Genomic DNA, 16,356 nt, shown 5'->3' with positions numbered 1-16,356 from the left:
GTGGACTTCAGGAAGCACACAGCCCCACTCCCCCCCCATCATCCTGACTGACACCCCCATCACCTCTGTGGACTCATTCCGCTTCCTGGGTACCACCATCACCCAGGACCTGAAGTGGGAGCCCACCATCACCTATTTAGTATTTAGTATTTATTTATTTATTGTCATTGTCAAGAACAATGAAATTGCGTTTGGGGCTTCCATACAACCCAAAAAAAAGAAGAAAATAATAAATACCCCTTAAAACCCAAGTGTACATATTTAACCCAGTGTGACTCCAATGCAATAAGACAATCCTTAGCAATAATGTTCGTAGAAATTCAGACAAAGACCTGAGAAACATGACAAAATACAACAATGCAACCCATTCAATATTATTGTACTGTGAGATATGATATCAGATATGATAGTTATCTATTTAAGAAAGAGGGGGGGGGGGGCAGGAGGGGGAAGAGAAAGCCGTCATCAAGAAAGCCCAGCAGAGGATGTACTTCCTGAGGCAGCTGAAGAAATTCAACCTGCCAACACGGACGATGATGCAATTCTACACTGCAATCATCGAGTCCATCCTCACCTCCTCCATCACCGTGTGGTACGCTGGAGCCACTATCAGGGACAAACAGAGACTGCAGCGTGTTGTGCGCTCTGCTGAGAAGGTGATTGGCTGCAGACTCCCATCTTTGCAGGACCTGTACACCTCCAGGACATTGCGGCGTGCAGCTCGGATCTCAGCTGACCCTTCTCACCCTGGACACAGTCTGTTTGACCTGCTACCCTCAGGCAGGAGGCTCCGGTCCATTCGCACCAGAACCTCTCGCCATAAGAACAGTTTCTTCCCCTCTGCTGTTGGACACAAGAACAATAACCATATGACTGTCCCCGCCACTAACACATGACCCTACGCTGTGTTCACTGCATCATTCCATGTTTGGCACTGATCACCACCTGCACTCATGTATATATCTTTCTACGTAGCACTCTTAATTCTTATTCTCATGAAGCTGGACACTCTGGTGACAGTGGCAGAGAAAAGGACATTAAAGAAACTGATGGACATTATGGACAATGCTGGGCATCCTCTGCACACGGCCATAAACAACCAGAAGAGTCTGTTCAGTGACAGGTTGCTTCTCCCCAAGACAAGAACTAACAGACTTAAAAACTCCTTTGTCCCACACGCCATCAGACTGTTTAACTCCTCTCTGGAGGGGAGAGGGAGGGGAAACAGGAGGACAAAGGAGGGGGGAACAACTAAGCTGTAGTGCCTCTGCACCTCACTGTACAATACCTTGTGCAATACTTTTTGTAAATAGTCAACAGTGCAATAGACTCAATACTTGAAATGTGCAATTCACTTGTATTTTTATTTTTTATTCCTATTTATTCTATTTATCCCCTTTGTATATTTTATTTATATTTGTCTCTGTATTTATATATGTGTGTGTGTGTGTGTGTGTGTGTGTGTGTATATATATATATATATATATATAACAGTTCTGTAACTGTAACTTTGGTCGTTGCTGTGCTTTTTTTGGAAGTCGAATTTCCCAGAGGAACCCACCCGAGGGATTAATAAAGTTCTATCTTATCTTATCTTATCTTATATCTCATGTATATCTCATGCACATATCTTTCTACGTAGCACTTTAATTCTTATTCCTACTTTTATTTTTTCATGTCTATTTAAGTGCTATTTATGACACTATGTTTGCACTGAAGCACCGCAGCAATTTCCTAATGTTGTAAACCTGCTCAACATTTGGCAATAAACCCCTTTCTGATTCTGATTCTGATTCTGTTTAAGAAAGAGACCTGTTTTACTGTGTTAATGTTGTCATTTTGAGCTAAAAATAAATGGCTAAATGATCATTTGTTTCCCATATGGTCATATCATAAAGAATAGAATATGCATCTACTTAAATCAACTTCAAGTCAAATGGTTAAAAAAATAATTTCACACACAAAAAAAGAGCTAGAAAATTCACCACACTGGGAAGGGTGAAGACAACTGGGACGCCCGGCCCTGGCCACGAGGTGTCCCTTATTTATTTTTCGGGGAGTTGGCAACCCTAGTTGAGGGTGGTCTGATATGAGCTTGTGTTTCTTCTTTTGCGCCTCTCTGGATCTCCTTATTTAGAGATGACCCTCTTGCAGGCAACGCTCCCTTTACCATGGCAACCACCTCTTACCCTCTGCTCAGATCTGCATAAAGAGATAGCGAAGGGAGCGAGGAAAAGAAAAGGGAGAGAAAGAGCTTCTCTAACCACAGAAATTAACAGCCGAGTTTCCTCTAGCAGAGTGGGCCTCAAGGTTTTGTACCTTCTGGTGCCATCACCAGTTCAGGCAGACCTTGCTCATCACACATTCCACAGAAAAGAAGGCTTCTCTCTGTTTATGCCTGTTAGTGGGTGAGGGTAGAAGTCTAAACATAACTATGTGCAGTAAATGATAAAACAAATGTTTGATGCAAATGATGAGGTAAAAGCATTATTGATGAAAATTAATTTGATCAACTGCCATTCTTTAATCTAGAGCAAAAACCAATCATCCTAATGTAGCGACCCTGAAGTAGCTAGGCCCGCCTAGAGTACGTTTTACTTTATCTTACTAGTGATGGGTCGGTCGCGAACAAAACGGCTTTTGGAACTGCTTTATTTTTTTCTTTCTCTCACACTTTTTTTCGCTTCATGCCACACTGATCAATATGTGTTTGTTTTTTTGTTTGTGCTGAGCAGAGGGGGGAGGGGCGATAGTTACACTAACAGCAGCATTAGCACATGAACAGAGGGAGAGAGAGAGCCAGAGGCAACAACAAGAAACAATATTAAGATAAGATAAAATAAGATAAGATAACCTTTATTAGTCCCACACGTGGGAAATTTGTTTTGTCACAGCAGGAAGTGGACAGTGCAAAAGTTATGACGCAAAAATTAGAATACAATAAGAATAAATACAGTACACAGCTGTACAGAATAGAATAAAATAATATACTATATACAGTAGAATAAAATAGAATAAAAATATACAATAAGATAAAAATAGAATACGAATGCTATATACAACTGAGTAAAAATACAACGATGCCAGAAAGGATTATTGCACTTAGTGTTATTGCACATGTGTGGATGTGTGTGTTTGTTCAGTTAAAGTCTTTGTTGTGGAGTCTGACAGCAGTGGGGAGGAAAGACCTGCGAAATCTCTCCGTCCCACACCGTGGGTGCCGCAGTCTCCCACTGAAGGAGCTGCTCAGTGCTGTCACAGTCTGCTGCATGGGGTGGGAGACGTTGTCCAACAGGGATGACAGCTTAGCCGCCGTTCTCCTGTCACTCACCACCTCCACTGGGTCCAGAGGGCATCCTAGAACAGAGCTGGCCCTTCGGATCACCCTGTTCAGTCTCTTCCTGTCCCCAGCAGAGATGCTGCCACCCCAGCAGACCACACCATAAAAGATAGCAGAAGCCACCACAGAGTCATAGAAGGTCTTCAGGAGTGGGCCCTCCACTCCAAACGACCTGAGTCTCCGCAGCAGGTACAACCTGCTCTGCCCTTTCCTGTAGAGGGCGTCTGAGTTATGAGTCCAGTCCAGTCTGTTGTTCAGATGAACACCAAGGTACCTGTAGCTGTCCACAGCCTCAATGTCCATACCCTGGATGTTCAGTGGTTGCAGTGGAGAATGCTTGTGCCTGCGGAAGTCTACCACCAGCTCCTTGGTTTTACTGGCGTTGATCTGGAGGTAGTTCAGCTGGCACCAGTCCACAAAGTCTTGAGTCAGTCCTCTGTACTCCTTGTCGTCCCCATCAGTGATGAGGCCGACTATTGCAGAGTCATCAGAGAACTTCTGCAGGAAGCACTGGGTGGAATTGTGGGAGAAGTCTGCAGTGTAGATGGTGAAGAGGAACGGAGCCAGAACCGTTCCCTGTGGGGCCCCCGTACTGCAGACGACCCTGTCCGACACACAGTCCTGAGTCCTCACATACTGTGGTCGGTCGGTGAGGTAGTCCAAAATCCAGGTAGTGAGGTGATGGTCCACTCCAGAGTTCTCCAGCTTGTCCTTCAGAACCGAGGGAAGAATGGTGTTGAAGGCACTGGAGAAATCAAAGAACATGATTCTCACAGTGCTTCCAGCGGTCTCCAGGTGAGCGAGGGAACGATGTAGGAGGTGAATGACGGCATCATCCGCTCCAATGCCAGGCTGGTAGGCAAACTGAAGTGGGTCCAGTGATGAGCTTGTTAGGCGCCGAAGCTGAGCCAGGACCAACCGCTCCAGGGTCTTCATCAGGTGGGATGTCAGAGCCACCGGCCTGTAGCTGTTGAGGTCCTTGGGGCGTGAAGTCTTTGGCACTGGTACAACACAGAAGGTTTTCCAGAGCTGTGGGACTCTTCCCAACCTCAGGCTCAGGTTGAAGAGGTGCTCCATCACCCCACACAGTTGGTCCGCGCAGGACCTGACGACCCTCGAGCTGATGCCATCTGGACCCGCTGCCTTCTTGCCATTAATCCTCCTCAGTTCCCTCCTAACCTGGGTCGTTGAGAGAGACAGGCTGGAGCCTTGTGTTGAGTGTGTATTGGATGCTGTTGTTGGGGGTGGGGAGGAGTGAGCAGGGTGAATAGAGGAGGTGTGAAGTGTCTGAGGTGTCAGAGGTGGAACAGCAGCAGTGGGGGTGGGTGAGTCTGCAGCCGATGTTGTAGACTGTCTCATGGTTGAATCAAATCTGTTGAAGAAATGATTCAGTTCATTTGCCCACCTCACATCCCTCCCAGGCAGAGAGTTCTGCTGTTTGTGGCCTGAGATGGTTCTGAGGCCTCTCCAGACTTCACCAACGTTGTTTTGTTGAAGCTGGTTCTCCATCTTCTGCCTGTAGCTGTCCTTCCCATTCCTTATCAGTCCCCTCAACTCTCTCTGCACCCTTTTCAACTCCTCTTTGTCTTTGGATTTGAAGGCCCTCCTCTTCTGCTTGAGGACAGCTTTAATTTCTGGGGTAATCCAAGGTTTGTTGTTGGAGAAACACCGTACAGTCCTGGTAGGTACGGTGTTATCCACACAGAAATTAATATAGTCAGTAATGCATGTAGTAAGGCTGTCGATGTCCTCTCCATGGTCGTCACAGATCACCTCCCACACAGTCGACTCAAAACAGTCCTTAAGAGCCTCCTCGCTCTCCTCTGACCATCTCTGCACTGTGCGGGTGGCTGGTGGCACCCTGCGCACTAAGGGCTCATACACAGGGACAAGGTGCACCAGGTTGTGGTCAGATTTGCCCAGTGGAGGGAGAGGTGATGAACTGTATGCCTCTTCAGCATTGGCATACAGTAAGCAGTGTTTTATTGTCTCTGGTTGAGCAGGTCACATACTGGGTGAAGGTGGGCAGTGTGGAGTCCAAAGAGGCATGATTGAAGTCCCCTGATATTATGAGAAGGGCTCTCGGAGATTGTGTTTGCAGTCTGCAGACCACTGAGTGAAGAGTGTCACAGGCTGCATCCGCGTTGGCCGAGGGGGGGACATACGCTGTTATTGCGATAACATGCGAGAATTCCCGGGGCAGATAGTACGGACGCATGCTAACGGCTAACAGCTCAATGTCTCTGCTGCAGAGTTGTTCTTTCACAGTGATGTGCCCAGGGTTACACCATCTGTCGTTCACAAAAACTGCCAGTCCCCCTCCTTTCCTCTTTTTTTTTTTTTTTTTTTTTTTTTTTTTAAATGACATCAGAAACAGCAGTATGCGACATTACGTGATGGCAGAGCTTCAGTTCATCCTTTGTCATTTTTTTTTTTTTTTTTTTTTTAATAAATAGGACAGGGGGAATGAATGAGAGAAAGAGGGGGAGAGAAAGAAAGAAAACCAAAGGGGAGAAGAGACGGTGAGAAGGGGGGGGAAGAGAGAGAAAAAAAAAAAGAACTCCTGGGTCACCTGTATGGAGAAAAAAAAAAACAAACAAAAAAAACAAACAGAGGAGACAGCAAACAACAAAGAGCAACATAATAATAGAGAAAACAAAGCACCATCACAATAAACTAGCTAGTCATAGATATCAATATTTACTAAATAATAAACGATATTGTGCAGCACGCAAGATAGACAGCGCACAGTGTGCTTTGAGGCAGCAGCCAAGAAAGCTTTAGTCCGCGTCTGTGAATACCCATGTGTGCATACCTGTGTGGATCAGCATGCTTGCATTCCAAAGGTTTCTCCATGTAATGATCTGCTAGGGAGTGTGGGGGGGCCACAGCCCCGTCCTCCAGGGTGTGAAGTGGGTATGGAGGAGATCAAAACTCCAGACATCCAGAGGCCCCCAGAATACAAGAGACCATGGAAGACCAACAGAGGGGCAGCCGCGCCACTGTTCCAGTAAGAGCTGAGGAGAGTCCCAGATGAGGGCTCGCCCAGCAGCCGCGGAGCAGAAGTCAGGGGGAGTTGCAGTGACGCGCCCGTGAGCTCCGCCGGCCCCCAGCTGTGTCTGAGTGACCGAGCCCCAGGCCGAGAGGCCGGGGGCACCCCACCTCCAAAGGGGCCCGAGCGAGCCCCAGGCCCCAGGCCCCGACAAGCGGCCGCCAAGGAGTGAGCCGGTGTGTACCCGGACGCCCACCCCCAGATACAAAGAACCACCAACACACCGACACCTGAGGGAGTCCGCCACCGGCAGGGGAAGTGGTGGTGGGTGGAGATAGGCCTCCAAACCTTGGAGGGCCTGAGGTGTCCCCAGAGAGGTGGCGTCTGATACCCAACCTGACATATAGACACAGACATACGGGCACACACAGACACAAACATCCATTCCCACCCTCATGCTCTCATATGCACTCACTCCACACTCAACCAACGTGGAGACAGACATAAAGAGACGCTGTACACACAATCACACTCCCCAAGCGTACTCTACAAACCGGGTCTAGGTACCCTTGCCCCTGGAGGGGGGAATTGCACCCAGACCCAGGTGGTGTTACCCTTTTCCCTGCGGTGGGGAGAGGCAGACCACCCCGACTCCGCAGCAGCAGGGAGGCCCCACACCCCAGACCGCAGTCGGACGGCCAACTCCTCCTACTAGCCCTCCCGCTCCAGCAGGCCGCAGAGAATGGGGGTGGGAGAAGACTCCAAACCTCCCTCCACCCGCTCATTGTAGTGTTGATGCATATGTGTTCTAAGGTGCAATTAAAACCCAGGAGGGCATGGAGCTACCTGCCAAGGAGCAGCAGGTAAGCGCATAGTCCCTCCTGCTAGCCCTCAATGACTAAGTGTATTTAAAATTGAGAGGTGGGCAACGACGTCAGGGGTGAGGTATACACCCTGATGGTAATTTGGACTCCGTGATTGTGCCCACCCCCAAGATCCTATATGTATGTGTAATGAGAGTGTGAATAATGTGAATGTCTAAGTTGTGGGATAAAATTGAGGCAGAGGCAGCCAGAAGGGGACGGGGGGGGGGGGGGGGGGGGGTAGCCTCCTCTGCACCCTGGTGACATACCCCTACTCCAAGGCCCTGCATGTGTGAGTGGTTGTGGAGGAGCGGGAAGAGGGAGGCAGCTGGAGATGGGGAGGGAAGGAAGGGAGGGGCAGGTAACCCCTCCCTGGGGCCAGCTCCCCCGCTGACCCCAGTAGGCACTCCCACCCTTCGCGACCCGCCAGGGAAGGGGGGCCCAGGCCCATCAGACCAGGGCCCAGTGCAGTAGCGCCCTCCGGCTCCACAGAGCCCTGGACAGTCCACCCAACCCCACCACAGAGAAAACTGCACCCACCCCACCATCCACACATCTTCCAGACTACATAAGACGGTAAACGCCCAGGCTGAGATCTTCCTCCACCTCTCCTGTATCTCCCCCTCCTGCAGAGAGTTCCTGAAGAGAAGAAAGCTCCTGCAAGATGTGACCATCCCCCCCACCAGTTGAAGAGCCCCCCAGGCGGCTCGACGCACCGGCGGCACCCTGCTCCAGGGCCGGGCCCCCATGCACCCACCCGCCCACAACCCCGGCAACACACCAACCAGGACCCAAGCCCCCGAGGCCCGGCCCGGGCCCCAGCCCAGAGACGGAGCGCCCCCAGAACCTCACGCCCATCCCGGACCCACCCAGGGGCAGCCAGGTTGCCAGGTCAGTAACCCACGTCCGTCAGCACAGACCCTCCCCTAGCCCCGCTGCACGCAGCCGCGAGGAAACAGTCACCTGAGAGCCAACAGAGCCCCCAACCGGACATGACCGCTACCCCGGGTTGAGCCCCCCAAGGAAGATGCCTCCGGGGAACCCCCCGACGCCCTAAGCCTGTCCCTACCCCCTCACCAATCACAACAGTGAAGGCGGGACCAAACTATGACCCCCCACCCCCACTAGGTGATGGAGCTGATAAAAGGGGCCCAGAGCAATTGATCTAATGTGGTGGCAGAGGCTGTGTCAAGACTAATGTAATCTAATAGATAATTTCTATATTGGTTAGAATTAAGATTATTTTTATTTTTCCAGTTCATGAGGACTGTTTTCTTGGCTATGCATAGGGCAGTGAAGATCATATGGGCTATATTCTTTTCTGAAGTGACATTATCTAAGCTGCCCAGTAGACACACTAAGGGGGAAGTTGGAATGTTACATTTCAGACACTTTGATAAGTCTTCACATATCTCGCGCCAAAACTTTTGCACTGGTGGACAGAACCAAAGAGCGTGGATGTAATTGTCTGGTGTATTGCCTTGACAGTGTGAGCAGTTGTTGGAAGATGTAAAGCCCATCTTGAACATCCGATGACCTGTATAGTGCACTCTATGAAGTATTTTGTATTGTATTAATTGCAGACTGGGATTTTTAATTAATTTAAAAGTTTTTAAGCAAATCTGAGACCAGAAGTTTTGGTCTAGGTTGACTGATAAATCTGCTTCCCACTTTGCAGTAGGAAGGGATATTGATTCATCTAATTTAGAAAGTGTTCTGTATATTTTAGATAATAATTTGGGGGATTTAAGAGTAAGAAAATGTGCCGCACTTAGTGGTGTTTGTAATTCAACTTGACTGAGGTTAAATTTCTTTTTTACTATGGATTTAATTTGTTGATATTCTAAAAACCTTGTCTTGTTGATCCCATATTGTTCAACTAGTCTGTCAAATGGAATAAATTCTGTTCCCTCTAATATATGTTCTAAGTATTTAATTCCTTTACAACTCCATTCTGGGAAATTAATCATATTATTGTTTTGTAATATGTCAGGGTTATTCCAGATAGGTGTACGTTTGCATGGGATTAATGAAGACTCCGTTATTTTTAGAAACTCCCACCATGCTGTTAGAGAAAAGCTGATGTTGATACTTTTAAAGCATTCATGTCTTTTGATGTTTGAGCTAATAAATGGTAGGTCTGAAATCTCTAGATCCTTGCATAGTGCCTGTTCAACATCTAGCCAGGGCTCAACTAAGAAGGTATGTTTTAACCATTCTGAGATGAACTGAAGCCTGTTGGCTAAGAAGTATTGGTGAAAATTAGGCAGATCTAATCCTCCTCTATCCTTGGTTCTTTGTAGCGTTTTTAAGCTAATACGCGGGGGTTTATCTTTCCAAAGGAATTTGGAAATATATGAATCCAGAGATCTGAACCAATCTTGTGATGGTTTGTTAGGGATCATCAAAAATAAGTAATTTATTTTTGGCAAGATCATCATTTTTATTGTGGCGACCCTTCCCATGAGTGATATGGGTAAAGATTTCCATCTAGTCAGATCGCCTTCTACTTTCTTTAGAAGTGGGATGTGGTTTAGTTTAGTTAAGTCTGAAAGCTTAGGAGAGACATTAATACCTAAATATTTAATATTTCCGGATTGCAGTGGGGCAGAGGAAGAATTATGGAAGGAGCAGTTAATGGGGAGAACTGTAGATTTTGGCCAGTTAATTGAATAATCTGAAACTCTTGAAAACCAGTTTATTAAAGTAATTACCTCAGAGAGGTTGGTTTGTGTGTTTTGCAGAAAAAGCAACACATCATCCGCATAGAGACTGATTTTATGTTCTATGTTCTTACATTTTATGCCCTTAATTGTTGTAGCCTGTCTAAATGCTGCTGCTAGAGGTTCGATAAAAATTGCAAAAAGTGAAGGGGAGAGTGGGCATCCCTGTCTGGTGCCCCTAAGGAGACAGAAGCTGGAGGATGTCTGGTCATTTGTTCTGATACGAGCCGTTGGGGAATTGTATAATATTCTTATCCAGTTTATGAAAGAGTTTCCAAAACCAAATTTGTGTAAAGTTGCGAATAAAAATTTCCAATTAACTCTGTCAAATGCTTTTTCTGCATCTAGAGATAATATTATGGTTTCGATGTTTTTATCGTATGAGTAGTCTATTAAATTAAGTAATCTACGAGTGTTTGTTGAGGAGTGCCGACCTTTTATGAAACCAGTTTGGTCAGGATGAATTAAGAGGGGGGTCATTTTCTCTAATCTCTTTGAGAGAGCTTTGCAGATTATTTTAAGGTCTACATTTAAAAGAGAAATTGGACGATAGCTTGAGGGAAATAAAGGGTCTTTGCCTGGTTTTAGCAGGAGACTAATGTTGGCAGAATTCATATTTGGTGGTAGTCTGCCCTTTTCCTCGATTTCCTGCAACATGCTGTGGAATACTGGTGCCAAAATTGTCCAGAATTCTTTGTAGAATTCTGCAGGGAAGCCGTCTGGACCTGGAGCCTTATTATTGGGCATACTTATCAGGGCTTCCTGGAGTTCACTTGGCGTCAGTGGCGAATCCAGTTCCATTGCTTGACTGTCTAGTAATTTTGGAAGAGTTACGTTGTCAAGAAACAGATCAATTTCATTTTTAGATGGGTTTATTTGTGGTGAGTATAAAGTTTCATAGAAGTCCCTAAAAATGTTGTTTATTCTTCCAGGATCATATATTGTGTTCCCCGATAAATCTTTAGCAGCACATATAGTTGTTTTTTCTTTATTTATTTTTAGCTGGTTAGCTAGAAATCGACCTGATTTGTTACTGTGTTCAAAATTCTGCAAGCGAAGTCTTTGTATAAGGAATTGTGTTTTTTTATTAATAGTTTCATTTAATTCTAGTTTTGTTTTGCATATTTTGTTCAATGTTTCCTGATCTTGGTGGGACGCGTAGGCTTCTTCTAGTGATTTGATGTTTTTTTCTAATTCCTGAATATTTTTGTTTTCTTCTTTCTTTTTGTGTGATGAGAAAGAAATTATTTTACCTCTCATCACAGCTTTCCCTGCTTCCCATAGAACAGAAGCAGATATTCCAGGAGTGTCATTAAAGTCTAAATATGAAGTCCATTCCTTTTTAAAGTATTTAATAAAGTCTTCATCTTTAAGTAGTGATATATTAAATCTCCAGTTTTTACTTGGCGTAGTATTATTCTTGTGCATTAGTGTTAAAGATACAGGAGCATGATCGCTGACAGCTATAGGATGAATCTCAGTGTCTGAAATGTCACACAGCAGTGAGCTGCTGACCAAAAAATAATCCAGACGAGAGTAAGAGTGATGAACATGCGAGAAAAAAGTATATTCCTTACTGGTGGGGTGAAGAGAGCGCCATGCATCGCAAAGACCAAAGTCGTTCATATACTGTTTGATTATATTTGTGGACTGCCAATTATGCTGAGTTCCTGTTGTGTTGAGCCTATCCATGTCTTCATTTAGTCCAAGGTTGAGGTCACCGCCAAGAATGAGTGTGCAATCAAGGTGTTCAGAGAGTGCACTAAAAAAAACGTGGAAGAATGAGGGTTCATCAACATTTGGACCATATATACTAACAATACATAGTTTTTTGTTCAATATTGATAGTTTAATAATTAGAAATCTACCCTCTGGATCTATAACTGTATCGAGTACTGTAAAATTAACATTTTTATGTATTAAAATTGCTACTCCCCGTTGTCTAGAATTATAACCGGCTGCAAACACGTTAGGAAACTCAGGTGTTTTAAGTTCATTTAAACCTGTGACAGGTTTGTGAGTTTCTTGTAATAAAACAACATCTGCCTGTAGTTTTTTAAGCTGGTTAAATATTTTTAACCTCTTTCCTCTGGTGCCAGCTCCATTTACATTCCATGTGACAAACCTCAGCATGCCCTTAATTGTGCGTGTATGTCTAATGATGTATGCTGGGTGTTTCGTTTAGACAGGTGGAGAGAATATGGAAACATCCCTTGTTTGTAAATAGAAAGAGAAAAAGAAGTGTGGTGAGAGATTCCATAAGTCTGACTATGTGTGTGAATATTCACTAATATGAACAAGCGTGGGTTGCTTATGTGTCCTGCAAGTCTGTGCGTGCTGTGAGGTTGTTGTGAATGTGCTGCCGTTGAGCTGATGTGTTTGCGTGATCGTGTTGTGAAAATATGGAGAAATAGAGGGTGTTGTTTGTAGGTGAGTGGGGAAGTAGGTGACCACAGCAGTGAAAGACAAGAGAAAGAAAGAAACCACATGAACTGTGAGCGACAACAAAAAAAAAAGAAACGAAACGGAAACATTCCAATTAAAGCAATGACGGAGGGTGACGGTGTTATATCTGCTATGACATCATATTGATATTACTAGCTTAAACTCATGTTAAAGGAGAGAGTGTGAATGAATAAGAAAAGAGTGTAGCGGGTTCTTATCTGGAGTGCAGTTAATATAACCACGGTGTGGTGCCGAGGTCGCGGTAAAGCTGTCCGTCCACGTAGAGCCGGTCCACGGCGATGACAGCACGGGAGCCTTTCTGGATGAAGCTACGTCGAACTGGGAACAGGACCTTGCGTCGTTCCAGGATCTCTTTGGGGAACTGGTCGTTCACGCTGAAGTCCGTTCCTTTCAGCTCTCTGCCGCGACTCTTCACCTGTTCCTTCTGTTTGAATTGACTGAATTTGGCCACAATAGGCCGTGGTCTCCCGGTCCGCGACCGCGCGCCCCCCAAGCGATGTACTCTATCGAAGTCGATGTTCTTTACGGTGTCCTCCGGCAGCTTCAGGTGGATTTTAATGAAGTTTTTCACCGTTGCCTCTGCGTCCTCTCCGGCAGTTTCTGGAATACCAGAAAACACAAGATTATCTCTCATGCTACGGGCTTGTAGATCGATAACGGACTCTTTTATTTTTTTATTTTCAATGTTTAGCTGGGTCACGTTATCGGTGAGAGATTTAACCGACTCCCGTAGCGTGGCATTTTCAGCGGCAAGCGTTTCCACCTGCCGCTGGCTGAATTCCAGGGATTCTCTCAGAGATTTAAATTCCCGGTGTAAAATCTCCACCAGGGACAGCCTCGCATCGAAACTGGACAATCGCTTGTCGATTGACTCCAGGATTTCTGCGATGTCTTTGCCGGCAGGCGATGTTGTACCGGGGGAGTCTGCCTGGCGACTTCTCTTCGATGACGGCGTCTCGATTTTGGCCGGGGAAGATGCACTCTGGGCCTTATGCATTACTAAATCTTGAAAACAGCGGTCGATGTAATCTTGGAGAGCGTCTAAACTCTCCCCGTTGTCCTCCAGGGTGTTAGAGATGATAAAACAGATGTTGTTAGTTATATGACAATTGATTAGTATATTTGGTAATACTGAAGCTTGGAAAACCTTTGTTAAACTCTATGCTACCATTTGCTTTTTCTCCGCCAAAATCTCCGGCGTCTGACGTCACCTACAACATCACTTCCGTCACTTACCGTTCCCTTCCGTCACTTCTATCTGGCTACATGTTGAGAAGAAAGAAAGAGGAGGGTGGATTTTTCTCTTTCCTTTCCTCTTACCGCTCTCTCTCGTCCTGTCCGCTCGCAGCATCTGAAATCCCGGTAGTGTCACGCTTGTGTCCGGAGTTAGCGGTGTTAGCCACGACTCCGTTAGCATCATGATGCTACATTGCCGGTACTCCCTCTGTGACCAGGTTAGCGACGTGAGCTCATCCATCTTATTGGGCAAAGATCTTACGTTTCCAATGATTACAGAAGGAAGAGATGGTCGATAACGTCTCCTTCTCGGGCGACGGCGCTCCTTCCCAGCACGACACCCCCGTCTTTTCCTCCTCAGCTCGCTGGGAATGTCGGGTCTGTCCGCCGGCAGTACCGCTGCGGGACGCAGCGCTAACAGCTGATCCTTACTGTAAACAAAGGATCCCTGCTCTGGGTCCCCAGACACGCGTGAAAAAAGTAGAAATAAACTAAGAAAAACGACCAGAACTAGAACAAAACGGTAGAACATGGTTGCAGAGTCTAATTACTGATACGTTAGTAATTACGAGAAGAAAAGATAAGAAAGAAAGAAACTCAGAATGAGCAGAGCTGCTGTAACAGGCTGCCGCACACGGGGGGCGCCGGAAGAGTTAAATTAGAAAGGTATAGTAAAGAAAATGAGTGATGCAAAATCTGGAACCATTTCAATTCTGCTGACATTACAAAGGCAGAGTGTAGAGTCTACAAGAAAAGAATATCATATAGGCTTCACAAACAAACTGCACAGGTACCTGAGAACTGTCCACCCATCAGTGCAATGGGAAGATAAAACACAGTCAGTTGAGTGTGATATTAATGAAGGTGCCAGTGTGTCTACTGCAACTGCTGCTGCTGCTGCTGCTGCTGCTTCTGCTGCAGTATCTACAGCATCATGCATCTGAATGCAAACCTTTACCTAAATTAAAGATCTGGGTCTTCAGTTTTTTCTTTTTGCTTTGCATAATTTAATCTATATTTTATTGTGTTGTGGTTTCCAGTGTTTTGTGTTGTTTCACTTTAAATTTGTTTAAAAGAAAAAGCTGAAAATTTAAATAGTTCAAAGTTTAACTGTAAATAGTTGTTTTTTGTATTTCATTATGTTATGTGGAGTAAATAAATAAAAGCATATTTATATAATAAACATATATAAATAAATAAAAAACATTTTTACATTAGTAATTCATTTTGTGCATAATATTCTATTGTTGTTGATAATAAATTAATTAAAACAACAAAACAACCTGAAGAGCCGCTTGGGAGCCCTAAGAAGCCAACACTGTTACATCTGGCTCTTTTTAGAGAACCGGCTCACTAAAAAGAGCCGGTTCTCTAAAACGAGCCGGAATTCCCATCGCTATATCTTACCTGCTAATTTTGTTATTGGTTCCTGTTTCTATATACATATAATTTTTTTAGGCATTGCCTTTCTTTTCAGAAGCTTTTCTCACTTTGCTTGGAAGTTCAGTGTTTCCCTTTTCCCACTCTAATCACACAATAACTACTTACTAAAAACTTATCTGGGAATAGGAAACATTCAATTGCAACAAGATCTTCAAGTTGAATTAAATTTGTTAACTGAGTAACAAGCAAAAAAAATAATTAAATCAATTAGTCACCTTCAGTTTCGAAAATAGAATAAGTAGAATAAAGTCCCAAAGTAACTTGTGATTTAATTCACCACTTTAGTTTAATGGGCCACCACCACACACACAGACACACACAAACCAACCCAGAATCGCCACGTCCGATATGGTTGCAGGCCTGGATCGCTGTGGTCGGGGGAGCCAGTGGCCCTGAAAAAAAATTATAAACTGGCACCTCTCTTCTGAGGAGGAATCTGGTCAAATCCAAGAGGAGTCCTCTTCCCTGCCGCACTGTCTGTCACACAGGAAGAAAAGCAGCAAGCCTCCTCCCAGGCAGCTGCAAACTGTAGAACGAAGTCTCCAACCTTGAATCCAGTGCAGTCCTTGTTGTAATTTCCAGAGGCCGCCGTTGCAGCTAACACCAATTGATTAGTTAGGCAGCCGCTCACTGTTTTTCTAGGAAAATTTAATGACTAGTCCAATGTATTGTGAGTTTTTCCACGTACAGTGGTTAAAATGGCTTTATCGTGACCATCGAGTATAGGTTACTATGTGTAGAGGTTTTTGTGAGAGAGAAGACAAATATGCTCCAATTATAAGTTTTCGCAATTTATTATCAAAAACTGGTTTTACATGGCGCTATAGACCTCCTCTCTCCGGCTCAGAGACAAAGGGCTGCTGCACCCAGGCAGTAAACATTTTTTTATTATGTTTGATAAGGATAATGTTAACATGATTGGTCGAAACAGTTTAGGGTGGCCTTAGGTCTGATGTCGGCTCACATTTCTTCTTCTGCAATTTTCTGAGCATCTCCTTATTTGGAGATGCCACTTCAAGTGGCTTTCAGTCAGACTTGCAGAAAGAGAGAAAGAGCTTCTCCAATCCCAAAATTTATGACCATGTTTACCTTCTGGTGCCTTCACTAGTGAGACAGACCCTAACCCGCAAATTCGTTAGAGAAGGGAGCTCCTCTCTATTTGTGTCTGTTAGTATCTGAGTGTAGCAATCTACTTCTAATACTACTCTACAATGATTAACTATGTGCAATAAAGTATAAAACACAAATATGTGAAGCTAATTATGAGATATTTATTATTTATATTTATTGAGT

At 44.9% G+C, this 16,356-nt stretch overlaps 1 long non-coding RNA gene across 1 annotated transcript in view; it reads left to right on the top strand.

Annotated features, from left to right (window-relative positions):
* LOC147309697 (uncharacterized) overlaps positions 1–16,356 on the top strand; it is a 35,319-nt gene that overhangs the window by 10,730 nt on the left and 8,233 nt on the right. The gene's annotated exons all lie outside the window — the stretch shown is intronic.

The sequence above is a fragment of the Aulonocara sp. 'chitande type north' Nkhata Bay genome, linkage group LG17, assembly GCF_057382095.1.
Source record: "Aulonocara sp. 'chitande type north' Nkhata Bay isolate Kocher_YH1m ecotype deep benthic linkage group LG17, A_spYH_male_GT1.1, whole genome shotgun sequence".
Taxonomy (NCBI): Eukaryota; Metazoa; Chordata; class Actinopteri; order Cichliformes; family Cichlidae; genus Aulonocara; species Aulonocara sp. 'chitande type north' Nkhata Bay.
This window is presented reverse-complemented; position numbering and strand designations above follow the sequence as displayed.